At 46.0% G+C, this 17736-nt stretch overlaps 1 protein-coding gene and 1 long non-coding RNA gene across 7 annotated transcripts in view; one reads left to right on the top strand and one right to left on the bottom strand.

The window, feature by feature from the left end:
* LOC139254458 (zinc finger protein 436-like) overlaps nt 1-9998 on the bottom strand; it is a 49141-nt gene extending 39143 nt beyond the window's left edge. For 2 of the 3 annotated variants that reach the window (XR_011592006.1, XM_070873674.1), the window contains exons 1-2: nt 9874-9998; nt 8986-9151 (exon numbers count right to left, since the gene is read on the bottom strand). The gene's annotated coding sequence lies outside the window, so the exon portion shown is untranslated. The remainder of the gene's footprint in view (nt 1-8985; nt 9152-9873) is intronic. The other variant, XR_011592007.1, reaches the window with a different exon arrangement.
* Nucleotides 9999-13673: 3675 nt separating this feature from the next.
* LOC139254461 (uncharacterized) overlaps nt 13674-17736 on the top strand; it is a 78520-nt gene continuing 74457 nt past the window's right edge. For 2 of the 4 annotated variants that reach the window (XR_011592012.1, XR_011592011.1), the window contains exons 1-3: nt 13784-14565; nt 14938-15024; nt 15423-15536. This is a non-coding gene — a long non-coding RNA (uncharacterized lncRNA). Of the gene's footprint in view, nt 13747-13782; nt 14566-14937; nt 15025-15422; nt 15537-17736 lie in introns of those variants that run through there. The other 2 variants (XR_011592010.1, XR_011592009.1) reach the window with 2 other exon arrangements.

The raw sequence follows: 17736 nt of genomic DNA, 5'->3' as shown, positions 1-17736 counted from the left end.
ATGGGGGGGGGGGGGGGGGAGGGTTCAGGTGAGAGGAAATTTAAAATGTCAAAGAGCAAGGAGAAGGCAATAGAGCAGGGTAGCACTGTGGGAAATGAGAATCAGACTGTGACAGGAAAAGACAGAATGTATAAAAATAAGAGTGTAACAGAAAGTAGGGTCAAAGCAGGGGAAAATGGTAAAAAGTCAAAATTAAAAGTTCTTTATCTGAATGCACGCAGCATTCGTAACAAGATAGATGAGTTGACGGCACAAATAGATACAAATAGGTATGATCTGATAGCCATTACAGAGACGAGGTTGCAAGGTGACCAAGGCTGGGAACTAAATATTCAGGGGTATTTAACAATTCAGAAGGATAAGACAGAAAGGAAAAGGTGGGGTAGTTCTGTTAATAAACGATGGGATCAGTGCAGTGGTGAGAAATTATTTGGGTTCAGAAGATCAAGATGTAGAATCAATTTGGGTATAGATAATAAATAATAAGGGTAAGAAGTCACTGGTGGGCGTAGTCTATAGGCTCCCTAACAGTAGCTACACTGTTGGATGGAGTATAAATCAAGAAACAATGGAGGCTTGTAAGAAAGGTACGGCAATAATCACTGGCGATTTTAAGCTTCATATTGATTAGACAAATCAAATTGGCCAAGGTAGACTTGAGGAAGAGTTTATAAGAGTATTGGCCCAAGTTTCTTTTAGGAGCAACTGGTGGAGAACGGACTATCTTAGAAATCGCAATTCTCCACATTTTTTTTTCTGCAGTTCTAGTCAGGTAGAACAGTTCTACTTTGGAACAGAATTTTTTCTGCAAAAGGGGGCGTGTCCGGCCACTGACGCCTGATTTCAAAGTTTCCACAGTGAAAACGTACTCCAAACCAAGTTAGAATGGAGCAAGTGAAGATTTTTGTAGAACTGAAAAAACCTGTTCTACACATTAAAAAAATCAGGCGCAGGTTACAAATTAGGCGTCCAGAACGAGGTGGGGGGGGAGGAAGTGAAGTCATTAAATTCTACAATAAATCCTTATTTATACTTCTACAAATAAATCCAACCTGAATAAACATTTATAAGCAATAAGCAAAGAAAAGATTAAATAAACCATCTTCCGACCTATGTGAAAGTGCTTCTGGAGAATGCTGCAGTCAGCCTGAGGCGCCCGTTCTTCCCGTGGCGGGGGGGGGTGGAGGAGGAGGCGCCCGTTCTTCCCGCGGGGGGGGGGGGGGGGGGGGGGGAGGAGGGAGGAGGCGCCTGTTCCGGGGGGGGGGGGGGGGGGGCGCCCGTTCTTCCCGCAAGTGGGGGGGGAGGGGGGGACAGTGAAAAGGCTGCAAGTGCTGATGGCAATGTGCTTTTATTAAAAAAATGTTCAAAAATTAAACAGCTACAAAGAACTACAAAAATGGCCGAGTGCCAATGTTTTTTTCACACTGCGCGTGCGCGAACGCTCCAACGCGCATGAGCAGCGTTGCTGGCAGGAAAAGAACTAATTTAAATAGTACCCGCCCCCTCCCACTTACAAAATCGGCGCGAGTATAGACTCCGCCCCCCTGGGCGCCACGCCAAACAGACAAGGAGCTGCAAAGCGCTCCAGAATCGCAATTTTTTTTTTTAGGCGCCGTTTTAGGCGCGAAAAACGGGCGCCCAGCTCGGAGGGGCGCCCGTTTTTTATCGTGTGGAAACTTGGGCCCTGTATCTGGGATGGTCTCCTTGAACAGTACGTTGCAGAACCAACCAGGGAGCAGGCTATCTTAGATCTGGTATTGTGTAATGAGACAAGATTAATAAATGATCTCATAGTAAAGGATCCTCTGGGAAAAAGTGAACATAACATGGTTGAATTTCAAATTCAGTTGGAGAGTGAGAAAGTCAGATCTCAAACCAGTGTCCTGATTCTAAATAAAGGCGACTGCAAAGCTATGAAAGCAGAACTAGGGATGTTCGCTGATGACTGCACAGTATTCAGTTTCATTCGCAACTCCTCAGATAATGGAGCAGTCCATGCCCGCTTACAGCAAGACCTGGACAACATTCAGGCTGGGGCTGATAAGTGACACAGAAACATAGAAAATAGGTGCAGGAGTAGACCATTCGGCCCTTCGAGCCTGCACTACCATTCAATAAGATCATGGCTGATCATTCCCTCAGTACCCCTTTCCTGCTTTCTCTCCATACCCCTTGATCCCTTTAGCCGTAAGGGCCATATCTAACTCCCTCTTGAACATATCCAATGAACTGGAATCAACAACTCTTTGCGGTCGGGAATTCCACAGGTTAACAACTCTCTGAGTGAAGAAGTTTCGCCTCATCTCGGTCCTAAATGGCTTACCCCTTATCCTTAAGACTGTGACCCCTGGTTCTGGACTTCCCCAACATCGGGAACATTCTTCCTGCATCTAACCTATCCAATCGTCAGAATTGTATTTGCTTCAATGAGATCCCCTCTCATTCTTCTAAATTCCAGTGAATATAAGCCTAGTCGATACAGTCTTTTGTCATATGTCTTTCGTCCTACCATCCCGGTAATCAGTCTGGTGAACCTTCGCTGCACTCCCTCAATAGCAAGTGTAAAAGAAGATAGCCATCCGTGGCTAACTAAAGAAATAAAGGATGATATTCAATTAAAAACAAGGGTATACAAAGTAACTGAAACTAGTGGGAGGACAGAAGATTGGGAAGCTTTTAAAAGTCAGCAAAGAATGACTAAAAAAAATGATTAAGAAAGGGAAGATAGACTATGAAAGTAAACTAGCACAAACTATAAAAACAGTCTCTATTGGAATATAAAAAGGAAAAGAGTGGCTAAAGTAAATGTTGGTGCCTTAGAGGACGAGACCGGGGAATTAGTAATGGGGAACATGGAGATGGCAGAAACTCTGAACAGATATTTTCTATCAGTCTTTACGATAGAGGACACTAACAATATTCCAACAGTAGATAGTCAAGGGGCTATATGGGGGGAGGAACTTAACACAATCACAATCACTAAGAAGGTGGTAATCAGTAAGATAATGGGACTAAAGGCAGATAAATTCCCTGGACCTGAAGGCTTGCATCTGTGGGTCTTAAGAGAAGTAGCGGCAGGGATTGTGGATGCATTGGTTGTAATTTATCAAAATTCCCTGGATTCTGGGGAGGTCCCAGCAGATTGAAAAACTGCAAATGTAACACCCCTATTTGAAAAAGGAGGCAGACAAAAAGCAGGAAACTATAGACCAGTTAGCCTAACATCTGTGGTTGGGAAAATTTTGGAGTCCATTATTAAAGAAGCAGTAGCAGTTCATTTGGATGAGCAAAATTGGTCAGGCAGAATCAGCATGGATTTATGAAGGGGAAGTCATGTGTGACAAATTTGCTGGAGTTCTTTGAGGATGTAAGGAACAGGGTGGATAAAGGGGAACCAGTGGATGTGGTGTATTTGGACTTCCAGAAGGCATTTGACAAGGTGTCACGTAAAAGTGTCAAGATAAAAGTTCACGGTGTTGGGGGTAATATATTAGCATGGATAGAGGATTGGCTAACTAACAGAACAGAGTCAGGATAAATTGTTCATTCTCTGGTTGGCAACCAGTAACTAGTGGGGTGCCACAGGGATCAGTGCTGTGACCCCAACTATTTATAATTTATATTAACGACTTGGAGGAAGGGATCAAGTGTAACGTAGCCAAGTTTGCTGACGATACAAAGATGGGAGGAAAAGCAACGTGTGAGGAGGACACAAAAAAATCTGAGAAGGATATAGACAGGCAAAGTGAGTGGGCAAAAATTTGGCAGATGGAGTATAATGTTGGAAAGTGTGAGGTCATGCACTTTGGCAGAAAGAAAATCAAAGAGCAAGTTATTATTTAAATAGAGAAAGATTGCCAAGTGCCGCAGTACAGCGGGACCTGGGGATACTTGTGCATTAAACACAAAAGGGTAGTATGCAGGTACAGCAAGTGATCAGGAAGGCCAATGGTATCTTGGCCTTTATTGCAAAGGGGATGGAGTATAAAAGCAGGTAAGTCTTGCTACAGCTATACAAGGTATTGGTGAGGCCACAACTGGAATACTGTGTGCAGTTTTGGTTTCCATATTTACGAAAGGATATACTTGCTTTGGAGGCAGTTCAGAGAAGGTTGATTCCGGGGATGAGGGAGGGTTGACTTATGACGAAAGGTTGAGTAGGTTGGGCCTCTACTCATTGGAGTTCAGAAGAATGAGAGGCGATCTTATCGAAACGTGTAAGACTTTGAGGGGGCTCGACAAGGTGGATGCAGAGAGGATGTTTCCACTGATGGGGGAGACTAGAACTAGAGGTCATGATCTTAGAATAAGGGGCCGCCCATTTAAAAAGGAGATTAGGAGAAATTTGTTCTCTGAGGGTTGTAAATCTGTGGAATTCGCTGCCTCAGAGAGCTGTGGAAGCTGGGACAGTGAATAAATTTAAGACAGAAATAGACAGTTTCTTAAACGATAAGAGGATAAGGGGTTATGGGGAGTAGGCGGGGAAGTGGAGCTGAGTCCATGATCAGATCAGCCATAATCTTATTGAATGGCGGAGCAGGCTCGAGGGGCCGTATGGCCTACTCCTGTTCCTATTTCTTATGTACTGTCCAACGAATCGCTCCCAGGGCAGGTGCAGCATGCGTTAGATACAGAGTAAACCTCCAACTACACTGTCTCATTAGAGACTCCAAGGGCAGGTACAGCAAGTATTAAGTACAGAGCAAATCTCCCTCTACACTGTCCCATCAAACACTCCAAGGGCAGGTATGGAACATAAGAAATAGGAGCAGAGTAGACCATTTGACCCCTCGAGCCTGCTCCGCCATTCAATAAGATCATGGCTGATCAGATCCAGGCCTCAACTCCACTTCCCCGCCCACTCCCCATAACCCTTGACTCCCTTATCGTTCAAAAATCTGTCTATCCCCACCTTAAATACATTCAATGACCCAGCCCCCACAGCTCTCTGAGGTAGCGAATTCCAAAGATTCACGTCCCTCAGACAAGAAATTGCTCCCGATTTCCCTTTTAAATGAGCGAGCACTTATTCTGAAACTATGCCCCCCAGTGTTAGATTCCCCCACGTGGGGAAACATCCTCTCTGTATCTACCCTGTCAAGCCCCCTCAGAATCTTATACGTTTCAATAAGATCACCTCTAAGTCTTCTAAACTCCAATGCGTACAGGCCCAACCTGCTCAATCTTTCTCATTATGACAACCCCTTCAGCTCAGCAATGAACCTCGTGAACCTTCTCTGAACTGCCTCCAGTGCAAGTATATCCTTCCTGAAATAAGGAGACCAAAACTGTACGTAGTACTCCAGGTGTGGTCTTACCAATGCCATGTACATTTGCAGCAGGACTTACCTAATTTTATATTCCATCCCCCTTGCAATAAAGGCCACCATTCCATTTGCCTTCCTAATTAATTGCTGTAACTGCATGCTAAATTCTTGTGTTTCATGTACAAGGATCCCCAGATCCCGCTGTACACGGCATTTTGTATTCTCTCCCCATTTAAATAATAATTTGCTTTTTTATTTCTCCTACCAAAGTGAATAAGCTCACATTTTCCCACATTATACTCCATCTGCCAAAGTATTGGCCACTCACTGAGCCTATCTATATCCCTTTGTAGATTATTAGAGTCCTCATCACAACTTGCGAGGTTAGCAGTTTAGATACACAGTAAATCTCCGTCTACATTATCCCATCAAACACTCCCAGAGCAGGTACAGCACGGGTTAGTTACAGAGAAAAGCTCCCTCCAAACTGTTCCATCAAACACTCTCAGGGCAGGTAGAGCAAGGGTTAGATACAGTGTAAATCTCCCTCTAAACTGTCCCGTCAAACTCTGCCTGAACAGGTACAACATGGGTTAGATACCGCGTAAAGCTCCCTTTACATTGTCCCGTCAAAAACTCCCAGGGCAGGTACGGTACTGGTTAGATACAGAGTAAAGCTCCATCTACACTGACCCAACAAACACTCCCAGGGCAGGTACAGCATAGGTTAGATACAGAGTAAAGCTCCCTATCCATTGTCCCATCAAACAGTCCCAGGGGCAAGTACAGCACGGGATAGATAAAGAGGAAATCTTCCTCTACACTATCCCAACAAACACTCGCAGGGAAGGTACAGCATGGGTTAGATACAGCGTAAAGCTCCCTCTACACCGTCCCATCAAACACACCCAGGGCAGGTACAGCATGGGTTAGATACAAAGTAAAGTCCCCTCTGCACTGAGCCATCAAATACTTGCAGGACAGGTAAAGCACAGGTCAGATACAGAGTAAAACTCCATCGACATTATCCCATCAAACACTCCCAGGGCAGGTACAGCATGGGTCAGATGCAGAGTAAATCTCCTTTATTACAACAGTGACTACAATCCAAAAGTACTTCATTGGCTGTAAAGCACTTTGAGAGGTCCGGTGGTCGTGAAATGCACCAAATAAATCCAAGTCTTTCTCCCTCTACACTGTCCCATCAGACACTGCCAGCCCATAATGAGTTGGGGTCAGTGAGGTTAGTCGCTAGGCACTGCAGTGATGTCATAAAGCACTGCAGTGATGTCATAAAGCAGGGCCATTTAAAGGTGGAGAGCTGGGACATCCTGTCTCAACACACATCCCGCTGTTCATACTGAGAATCCCCGGGGAAGGGCCAGGGCCCAGAATGTGGAACACAACCAAGGGGGAAAGAGAAGGAGACGGTGCAGTGTGGGAGATGAGGGAGGAGTCTGCTCATTCCCAGGGGCAGATCAGACAAAGTGCTTTGAGTGCTGGGTCCAGAATGAAACTGAAAACAAACCAAAGGGAATAAATAAAGATCCAATCCAAGGGAACAAGCAACGGGTCATTGGGCAGAAATCACAACCGGCCTAAAGTTATTCAATGGGCGAACATCGATTGCTTATTGTGGGAAGTTCCACACTTCAACCATCCATTGAGTGAAGAAATGTTTCCTAACATCTCTCTTGAATGGCCTGGCTCTGATTTTAAGGTTATGTCCCCTCGTCCTAGACACCCCAAACTGCAGAATAAATTTCTCGCAGTTGCTTTCAAATTCACATTAAATTCCCAGAGACTAGGTGGAGTATGGGTTGGATACAGAGTAAAGTTCCCTCTACACTGCCACTGGACGAACTTCAGTGTCCACCCCAAGTGCACTGGGCAGCTTATCAACTAAAATTCAGCAGCAGTACGATCTATCACTGCACTGAAAACTTTCCACCCGCAGCTCCTGATCAGTTTCAGGTTAAAGCTCCCTTTAAACTGTCCCAGGGCAGGGACAGCACGAATTAGATACACAGTAAATCTGTGTCAGAGGAACTGTACCCCAGTGAGTCGGTGCCAGAGGAAACTGTACCCCAGTGAGAGTCGGTGCCAGAGGAAACTGTACCCTAGTGAGAGTCATTACAATTCGAAATATCTTCAGTTATCAGCAACAAATTGCATTAATATCGTACCTTAAAAGTAGAAAAATGTCCCAAGGCAATTCACAGGACCATTATCAAACAAAATTTGACATCCAGTCACGTAAGGAAATATTAGCACAAGTGACTAAAAGCTTGTTCAAAAGGGTAGATATTAAAGGAATATTATAGAGAGGTTTAGGGAGGGAATTCCAGAGCTTATGGCCTCAGCAGCTGAAGGTATGGCCACCAATATTGGAGGGATGAAAATTGGGGCTGCTCAAGAGGCCAGAATTGGAGGAATGGAAAGATCTCTGAGGGTTGTAGGGTTGAAGGGTTGGAGGAGGTTACAGCAATAGGGAGGGACAAGGTCCTGGTCGGATGTCAAAACAAGGATAAGAATTTTGAAATTGAGGCACTGATGGAGCAGGAGCCAATGTAGTTCAGCGAGCTCAGGGGTGATGGGTGAAGGGAAATTGATACAATTTGGATGAGAGGGCTGAGGACAGATTGAGTAGAATAGGCCTATATTCTCTGGAGTTTAGAAGAATGGAATGTGATATCATTGAAACATAGAATTCTTAGAAGAATTCACAAGGGCTGAATAGTCTTGAACTAGGGATCGATCCTAGTATTAGGATGAGATCGCCTATTTAAGACTGAGATGAGAAGATATTTCTTCACTTAGAGTTGTGAATCTTTGAAATTCTCTATTGAATATAGATCTTACTATATGGCAGAGTAGATGGGAGGGGTCATATGGCCTACGCCTGCTATTTCTTGTGTTCCTGAGTAAGGATACGGGCAGGAGTGTTTTTGATAAGATTAAGTTTACGGAGAGTGCGTGGTGTGATGCCGATCAGGAGAGCATTGGAATAGTCCAATGTCGTGGTAACAGAGGCATGGATGAGGAAGGGGCAGAGACCGGCGATGTTATGGAGCTGGAAGTAAGCGTACTCAGTGATTGAGGGAATATGGGTTCAGAAGCTCATCTTGGGGTCAAGTACGACGCCAATAAATAAATTGCAACTCTCCGTATCTCTGTTTCAGTATATTAGAAAACTACATATCTCTAGTGATCGATTAATCGGAAATGCTTCAATATTAGTAGTTATCAATATATTTTCTTATAGTTCTAAATGTTCATGAATGAATAATTGATTCTGTCAGTGATAGGCCGTGCTGGTATTTCAGATTGGTCTGTGCATCATGATCAGTGAATTGACGACGTGCTTCCGGTTCAATCTTTCCATTGGCTTTCTCACCAGATGGGAAATATTTGAACATTGAGATCTGATGGTGTCGGTGTAAGTTCAGCCCCACCGAATGTACAGAGACGGGTCCATCTGCTGGGCTCTGCCTCAAACTGGAATCACCTCTTAGATCAAAACCCTTTACTCTAAAACACACACAAGATTCACTGTGACTGTGTTCAGAGACAGAAAGTGATCTCACTTCACATCCCATTGCACGGCCTCATGCTGGATAATTGTGCTCGGTGGTCAGACTCTCCCAGTCTCATTTCCTGTCTTACCTTGTAACCTGTGTGTACTGTCTACAGGACAGTAAATGGCACTTTCTCTTACCTTTCTCCCCAGTCGATCTATTGAAGCGCTTTCAATCGGAAGGGGCTCACTGGTTGGTGCTCTCACAATCCTGTGCTGGTTCACCTGCTGTTGTTCCTCAGTCCACAATCCCGGTTTCCTTCCAGCTGTGGAACATTCGCAATCACTCTGCCATTCACCGGGAAATCTAATTATGGCAGGGCAGAAAATTAGAAGAATATTAATGTTGTGAAGTGGAATGTAGTGTAAAGTGTTTTTCCAATGTTTCAGAAAAGTATATGTCCAGTATTTCTGTTTGATTTTATCCTTTTCCTCAAGATTCCTGTCCCGCCCATTTGGACTTACAGAAAATCACCAGAATTCTCCCCGGGTTACACACTGTCTGATCTCACTGGGCCCCCGGGTTACACACTAACTGATCTCACTGGGCCCCCGGGTTACACACTGTCTGATCTCACCGGGCCTCCGGATTACACACTGTCTGAGCTCACTGGGCCCCCGGGTTACACGCTGTCTGATCTCACCGGGCCCCCGGGTTACACACTGTCTGATCTCACTGGGCCCCCGGGTTACACACTGTCTGATCTCACTGGGCCCCCGGGTTACACACTGTCTGATCTCACCGGGCCCCCGGGTTACACACTAACTGATCTCACCGGGCCCCCGGGTTACACACTAACTGATCTCACTGGGCCCCCGGGTTACACACTAACTGATCTCACTGGGCCCCCGGGTTACACACTAACTGATCTCACCGGGCCCCCGGGTTACACACTAACTGATCTCACCGGGCCCCCGGGTTACACACTGTCTGACCCCACTGGAAGTTTCAGTCTATCTCCCGCATGTCCCCAAACACTGAGCTGCAGGGCTGTGTGTTCAGTCCGGTGTTTTCCCTCACAGACTCACCGCGCCCGCTCTGCCCCGGCCCCAGCCGCCCACCATCAGTCCGGTTCCCTGCGGCCCCCGGTTCCTCACATTATCCAACCGTTGGTTGCAGCAAACTGCGCGGCATCCGGGGACTGAGGGTGGGGAGGGCGGTACCGAGAATGCGCACTGCCGCCACAGAGCGCGTTCGGTGCATAGTCCCGACAGTCTATTGGCTGCACGCAGCAGATTGCCAGCCACTCCCACCAATAGGAGCCGGCAGCGCCAAGGAGCCCTGCCCACTGTGTTGAAGGAACTCAGGGCAGCTCGGGGGTCACGTGGCTCCTGATTTGAAAACCGTTCAACCGCCTCACCGCGCGCCAGGCGGGGGATGTCACAGCCCTGCCCACATCGCTTGTGACGTCGCTGTTCGTATTGCGCCTGCGCCGGATTCCCAGGTTACTCAATCCTTCACTCCTGCAGTATTATTAATAACTTTTCTTTATAGAGCGCCTTTAACGTAGTAAAACGTCCCAAGGCGCTTCACAGCAGTGTTACAGGACACAACACATACATTTAACACCGAGCCACAAAAGAACAAATTGCTGCAGGTGACCAAAAGCTGGGTCAAAGAGGTAGGTTTTAAAGAGGGTCTGAAAGTAGGAAAGAGGCGGAGAGGTTTAGGGAGGGAGTTCCAGAGCTCGGGGCCCAGGCAGCTGAAGGCACGGCCACCGATGTTGAACAGTTTTAATCAGGAATGCTCAAGAGGGCTAATTTTGAGGAACACAGACATCACGTGGCATTGTGAGGCTGAAAGAGATTACAGAGATAGGGAGGGGCAAGGCCATGGAGGGATTTGAAAACAATTATGAGAATTTTGAAATCGAGGCGTTGCATAACTGGGAGCCAATGTAGGTCAGCGAGCACAGGGGTGATGGGTGATCAGGACTTGGTGCAAGCTAGGACATGGGGTGCCAAGTTTTGGATGACCTCAAATTTACATAAGAACATAAGAAATAGGAGCAAAAGTATGGCCATACGGCCCCTCGAGCCTGCTCCGCCATTTAATACGATCATGGCTGATCTGATCATGGACTCAAGTCCACTTCACTGCCTGCTCCCCATAACCCCCTATTCCCTTCTCGGTTAAGAAACTGTCTATCTCTGTTTTAAATTTATTCAATGTCCCAGCTTTCACAGCTCTCTGAGGCAGTGAATTCCACAGATTTACAACCATCTGAGAGAAGAAATTTCTCCTCATCTCAGTTTTAAATGGGTGGCCCCTTATTCTAAGATTATGCCCCCGAGTTCTAGTCTCTCCTATCAGTAGAAACATCCTCTCTGCATCCATCTTGTCAAGCCCCCTCATAATCTTATACGTTTCGATAAGATCACCTCTCAATCTTCTGAATTCCAATGAGTCGAGGCTCAACCTACTCATCCTTTCCTCATAAGTCAACCCCCTCATCTCCGGAATCAACCTCGTGAATCTTCTCTGAACAGCCTCCAAAGCAAGTATATCCTTTCATAAATAAGGAAACCAAAACTGTATGCAGTATTCCAGGTGTGGCCTCACCAATACCCTGTATAACTGTAGCAAGACTTCCCTGCTTTTATACTCCATCCCCTTTGCAATAAAGGCCAAGATTCCATTGGCCTTCCTGATTACTTGCTGTACCTGCATACTAACGTTTTGTGTTTCATGCACAAGTACCCCCAGGTCCTGCTGTACTGCAGCACTTTGCAATTTTTCTCCATTTATAAAATAACTTGCTCTTTTTGATTTTTTTTTCTGCCAAAGTGCATGACTTCACAATTTCCAACATTATACTCCATCTGCCAAATTTTTGCCCACTCACGTTTCCTCTCTATGTCCTTTTGCAGATTTTTTGTGTCCTCCTCACACATTGCTTTTCCCTCCCATCTTTGTATCATCAGCAAACCTGGCTACGTTACACTTGGTCCTTTCTTCCAAGTTGTTAATATAGATTATAAATAGTTGGGGTCCCAGCACTGACCCCTACGGCACGCCACTGGTTACTGATTGCCAACCAGAGCATGAACCATTTATCCCAGCTCTCTGTTTTCTGTTAGTTAGCTAAGCCTCTATCCATGCTAATATATTACCCCAACCCCGTGAACTTTTATCTTGTGCAGTAATGTTTTATGTGGCACCTTGTCAAATGCCTTCTGGAAGTCCAAATACATCACATCCACTGGTTCCCCTTAATCCACCCTTCTCATTACATCCTCAAAGAATTCTAGCAAATTTGTCAAACATTACTTCCCCTTCATATATGCAAATATGTTTGATTAACGTGAAAATATAAATTGTGTTCACCGCCCAACCAGCCTTTCTTTGTCTGTCTCTCTCTCCTCCTAAACTGAGGGACATTTAACAGTGATCTATCCATCCCATCCTCATCACCCAGAGATGGCTATCAGAGTGAGCGGCAGAGAGACGGGCCTTAAACACCCGAACTGTGTCTGCATATTAGGGTCAACACTAGTATCACACATTCATGTATAACACCAGTTGGGGGGAGAGAGCACACACATTATCAGTCTTACACTTGGCATCAGTGTCTCCATATTACACTCAGTAACAGTGCCACACTGTCATGTATAGCACCAGAGAGAGAAACAGTGTCTGACATATCAAGAAAGACTGGATCAACTGGGCTTGTATTCACTGGAGTTCAGAAGAATGAGAAGGGATCTCATAGAAACGTTGAAAATTCTGACCGGTTTAGACAGGTTAGATGCAGGAAGAATGTTCCCAATGTTGGGGAAGTCGAGAGCCAGGGGTCACAGTCTAAGGATAAGGGGTAAGCCATTTAGGACCGAGATGAGGAGAAACTTCTTCACCCAGAGAGTGGTGAACCTGTGGAATTCTCTACCACAGAAAGTTGTTGAGGCCAATTCACTAAATATATTCAAAAAGGAGTTAGATGTAGTCCTTATTACCAGGGGGATCAAGGGGTATGGCGAGAAAGCAGGAATGGGGTACTGAAGTTGCATGTTCAGTCATAAACTCATTGAATGGCGGTGAAGGCTCGAAGGGCCGAATGGCCTACTCCTGCACCTATTTTCTTTGTTTCTATGTGCCAGTGTTGTACTCACAAGTGTGTCCACATCACGTGAAATAACAGTATCCCGCCTTCACAAACAGTACGAGATCGAGAGGGAGAGAGAGATCGAGATCAAGGCAGGACGGTGAGACACAGAAACATGCACAGTATCAGTTCGAGACTGACCTGTGAAGTTTACTTTTATCCTGAATGTTCCCATTGGAGGGACAGAAGTTAAAGTCTCTCACTGATATTGTACCACAGACAGACACATTATTAATCCCACACTGCGGGACAGTGTCAGAGAGTGAGAGAAACAACGTCCCACATTTAACCCTCACTTGCCTGTTGTACTCTCTGTAATCTTGCAGCTAAGGGCCGTTCGGTATTACTCTGTGACCCAGTGTTTCACTCTGATTAAACTAAACTGGGACAGTTTCTGTCAGATATTAACTCCTGCACAGTCCCAGCAAACACTCCTACTTCCCCTGTCCCTCTGATGTTTCTGCAGGATTGCTTTGTGAGGACAGGCTCATGAATAGAAAAACAATGTGCACGGAATGATCCCAAATTGAGCATCTCAGAGGGAATTTAAACATTTTCTGTCCTTTTCCCCCAGGCCCAGTTCCTTTGCTCATACTCTGATTAAAGTGAATTGGGAAAGTTCACTTTGCTGATTCTAGACTGCGCATGCGTGGATAAGCCCCGCCCCCTGTGTCGATTTCCAGTGAGCAGAAGAGCACATGCGCCCTCCCCTTCCCCCAGCCCTGCCTGTAATCGTCATTCACTCTGAGCGGAAGAAGATGCTTTAAACAGCCGGGAATAGAGACACCGCGGCCCCGGGGTAAGACAGCGAGCAGCAGCCTCCTTTTTGCAGCACATCGCTATGGGAGCGTGTCCGCAGATGGGCTCCGAGATCAGCACTGAGTCCGGGGGAAGTTCAGGGGGAGTCGGAGGCTGTGTGTAACAGGTGGAGTGGATCAAGAACTGGTCTCAGTGCGTGGAGTGAGTGGGGGAAGGGAGAGGCTATTCTCGGGCTGTGTGTGGATAGCGTGTGTCCCGGGTAAGGGAGACAGAATGGGAAGGATCTGCTGTTTACAATCATTGCTGCTTTCTCCCTCCAAACCAGTAGTGAACGTTCCTGCTTTAGTTCCAGTCTCACCGTGTTTGTTGTCCGAGACTCCCAAAGCAAGTGCTCCACTCGGAACTCCTTCACCCCAAACGAACCAAAGGTGGGCAGCGGAAACATTACAAGGACACCCTCAAAGCCTCCCTGATAAAGTACGACATCCCCACTGACACCTGGGAGGCCCTGGCCCAAGACCGCCCTAAGTGAAGGAAGTGCATCCAGGTGGGCGCTGAGCACCTCGACTCTCATCGCCGAGAGCATTCAGAAATCACGCGCAAGCAGCGGAAAGAGTGTGCGACAAACCGGTCTCGCCCCCCCACCCCACTTCCCTCAACGACTATCTGCCCCATCTGTGACAGGGACTCTGGCTCTCGTATTGGACTGTTCAGCAACCAAAGAACTCACTTCATGAGTGGAAGCAAGTCTTCCTCGATTCCGAGGGACTGCCTATGATGATGATCATTGGACAGTGAGCGGTGGAAGCAGAGCCGGACACTGAGGATTTATACAAGGAGCATCTATTGCAGGCACTGGGTGAGAAATGTAAAGGACACGTTTTAAACAGTGGCTCTTTGTTTTTGGTTGAACGGTTAGTGCCCTGGGAGAGGGGAGCAGCAATCTGAGTTGTGTAAAAGTCCGTGCTCCATCGGGTCGTCCCATTCCTGAAGCAGGGGTTGGGTTGTGTCTGGATGTCAGTAAATTGCTGTAAATCTGCCCAACACACTTGGTGTGTAGAAGCTGAGTGCTGCAATACTGCAGTGGAGTCAGACACTGACACTGTTTGTATCGCTGGCTTCCCTTTGTGAATGTTCATAATGATTACTAATTGAACGATTACATTCATCACTTTAGTCTTTTCTACCTCTCCTATTCTTGAATGATCAGAGATACCTTCTCCTCCTACAGGCAAGGAATTGAAGGAACCAGAACAAATGTGAAGTTTCCACCACCTGAGACATAAGGAACAGTGCAACCAGCTCCTCCTCACATACAGTAGGTACAGAAGGGATGATTTGCCTTTTTTTTATTTGTTTACTGGATGTCGGTGTTGCTGGTAAGGCCAGCATTTATCGCCCATCCCTAATTGCCCTGGAGAAGATGGTGGTGAGCCACCTTCATCAACGGCTGCCATCCGTGTGATGATGGTACTCCCACAGTGCTGTTAGGGAGGGAGTTCTGTTTCTCTAACAGGTTCCATGTGCTGAAAGGCCTCCTCAAGTTCCTAGATCCAGGGACTGTTCTTCTCCGTTGTTTTGGAAATAGCATCGGCAGTAAACTGGAGCTCAATGCTTCTTGCCCACCAGCTCTCTGATCGGGCTCCTCACGCTGATTATGTTTTCTCATCTCGCTCAAACGTCTCAAAATGTTGCTTTCTTTTCCATCACCTCTAGGGTTATTAGCCAAGTTTGCATCAAGCAAATCGTGATCTCACCAGTAACAGCACTTTCCCGACTGTTATCCAAGAGGCTGCTTCTGACATTTTCTTCTGCGTAAATGTTAACCACGTAAGTAACTGAAAATCTTCATTTCTACAGCAACAACAAACACTTGCATTTATGACACATACAGAGTGAATCCCACACTCACTCACTGTACCACAAACTGACAGATACAGAATGCAATAAAGGTGCAGCAGTTATAATGGGTGACTTTAATATGCACATAGATTGGGCTAGCCAAACTGGAAGCAATACGGTGGAGGAGGATTTCCTGGAATGCATAAGGGATGGTTTTCTAGACCAATATGTCGAGGAACCAACTAGGGGGGAGGCCATCTTAGACTGGGTGTTGTGTAATGAGAGAGGATTAATTAGCAATCTCATTGTGCGAGGCCCCTTGGGGAAGAGTGACCATAATATGGTGGAATTCTGCATTAGGATGGAGAATGAAACAGTTAATTCAGAGACCATGGTCCAGAACTTAAAGAAGGGTAACTTTGAAGGTATGAGGCATGAATTGGCTAAGATAGATTGGCTAATGATACTTAAGGGGTTGACTGTGGATGGGCAATGGCAGACATTTAGAGAACGCATGGATGAATTACAACAACTGTACATTCCTGTCTGGCGTAAAAATAAAAAAGGGAAGGTGGCTCAACCGTGGCTATCTAGGGAAATCAGGGATAGTATTAAAGCCAAGGAAGTGGCATACAAATTGGCCAGAAATAGCAGCGAACCTGAGGACTGGGAGAAATTTAGAACTCAGCAGAGGAGGACAAAGGGTTTGATTAGGGTAGGGAAAATGGAGTACGAGAAGAAGCTTGCAGGGAACATTAAGGCGGATTGCAAAAGTTTCTATAGGTATGTAAAGAGAAAGAGGTTAGTAAAGACAAACGTAGGTCCCCTGCAGTCAGAATCAGGGGAAGTCATAACGGGGAACAAAGAAATGGCAGACCAATTGAACAAGTACTTTGGTTCAGTATTCACTAAGGAGGACACAAACAACCTTCCGGATATAAAAGTGGTCAGAGGGTCTATTAAAGAGGAGGAACTGAGGGAAATCTTTATTAGTCGGGAAATTGTGTTGGGGAAATTGATGGGATTGAAGGCCGATAAATCCCCAGGGCCTGATGGACTGCATCCCAGAGTACTTAAGGAGGTGGCCTTGGAAATAGCGGATGCATTGACAGTCATTTTCCAACATTCCATTGACTCTGGATCAGTTCCTATCGAGTGGAGGGTAGCCAATGTAACCCCACTTTTTAAAAAAGGAGGGAGAGAGAAAGCAGGGAATTATAGACCGGTCAGCCTGACCTCAGTAGTGGGTAAAATGATGGAATCAATTATTAAGGATGTCATAGCAGCGCATTTGGAAAATGGTGACATGATAGGTCCAAGTCAGCATGGATTTGTAAAAGGGAGATCATGCTTGACAAATCTTCTGGAATTTTTTGAGGATGTTTCCAATAAAGTGGACAAAGGAGTACCAGTTGATGTGGTATATTTGGACTTTCAGAAGGCTTTCGACAAGGTCCCACACAGGAGATTAATGTGCAAAGTTAAAGCACATGGGATTGGGGGTAGTGTGCTGACGTGGATTGAGAACTGGTTGTCAGACAGGAAGCAAAGAGTAGGAGTAAATGGGTACTTTTCGGAATGGCAGGCAGTGACTAGTGGGGTACCGCAGGGTTCTGTGCTGGGGCCCCAGCTGTTTACATTATACATTAATGATTTAGACGAAGGGATTAAATGTAGTATCTCCAAATTTGCGGATGACACTAAGTTGGGTGGCAGTGTGAGCTGCGAGGAGGATGCTATGAGGCTACAGAGTGACTTGGATAGGTTAGGTGAGTGGGCAAATGCGTGGCAGATGAAGTATAATGTGGATAAATGTGAGGTTATCCACTTTGGTGGTAAAAACAGAGAGACAGACTATTATCTGAATGGTGACAGATTAGGAAAAGGGAAGGTGCAACGAGACCTGGGTGTCATGATACATCAGTCATTGAAGGTTGGCATGCAGGTACAGCAGGCGGTTAAGAAAGCAAATGGCATGTTGGCCTTCATAGCGAGGGGATTTGAGTACAGGGGCAGGGAGGTGTTGCTACAGTTGTACAGGGCCTTGGTGAGGCCACACCTGGAGTATTGTGTACAGTTTTGGTCTCCTAACTTGAGGAAGGACATACTTGCTGTTGAGGGAGTGCAGCGAAGATTCACCAGACTGATTCCCGGGATGGTGGGACTGACCTATCAAGAAAGACTGAAT

Source organism: Pristiophorus japonicus, unplaced genomic scaffold (genome assembly GCF_044704955.1).
Source record: "Pristiophorus japonicus isolate sPriJap1 unplaced genomic scaffold, sPriJap1.hap1 HAP1_SCAFFOLD_540, whole genome shotgun sequence".
Lineage (NCBI taxonomy): Eukaryota > Metazoa > Chordata > Chondrichthyes > Pristiophoridae > Pristiophorus > Pristiophorus japonicus.
This window is presented reverse-complemented; position numbering and strand designations above follow the sequence as displayed.